The sequence below is a fragment of the Tupaia chinensis genome, unplaced genomic scaffold (assembly GCF_000334495.1).
Source record: "Tupaia chinensis unplaced genomic scaffold, TupChi_1.0 Scaffold144899_1, whole genome shotgun sequence".
In the NCBI taxonomy this organism is placed as follows: domain Eukaryota; kingdom Metazoa; phylum Chordata; class Mammalia; order Scandentia; family Tupaiidae; genus Tupaia; species Tupaia belangeri.
The window spans coordinates 4,139,058-4,139,518 of record NW_006204759.1 but is presented as its reverse complement, the minus strand read 5'-3'; positions in this window follow the sequence as shown (position 1 = coordinate 4,139,518).

Below are 461 nucleotides of genomic sequence, written 5' to 3'. Positions count from 1 at the left end.
ACATCTGCCTGGAGCCTTCAGGGGAAGGGGCTGGTTTGCGAGGCCGAGTCTCCGAGGGCAGGCGGGAGGTGGTCCATGCGGGGATCCTCCCCCTTCTATCTGCGGGGCCGGGTGTCTCCCGGAATCTGCTTCTGTCAGCGCCAGCAGCCGGGACCACATCCACGCCGGCGCCCCGCCATCTGCGTCTCTTCTCTAGCTCTCGCCTGCACGACTGCGACCCGGCGCGCTATCTACTCCGCTCCGGCTCTCAGTGGAGGCCGTGTCTATGCGGAGCGGGCCCAGACGGGTGCACCCACGTGTGGATCTCTGCGGAGCGCTCCTCCCACGGTCCTCCGGCAGTTCTTCTTCTAGAGCTGGGGGCGGGGGAGATGAATGGGACGGATGCGGCGTGTGGCTTTCGCTGCGCAGTGTTCCCCGGGCTGGGGGCGGGGAGGGGGCGGTGGAGGCGGGGTCTGCGGGTT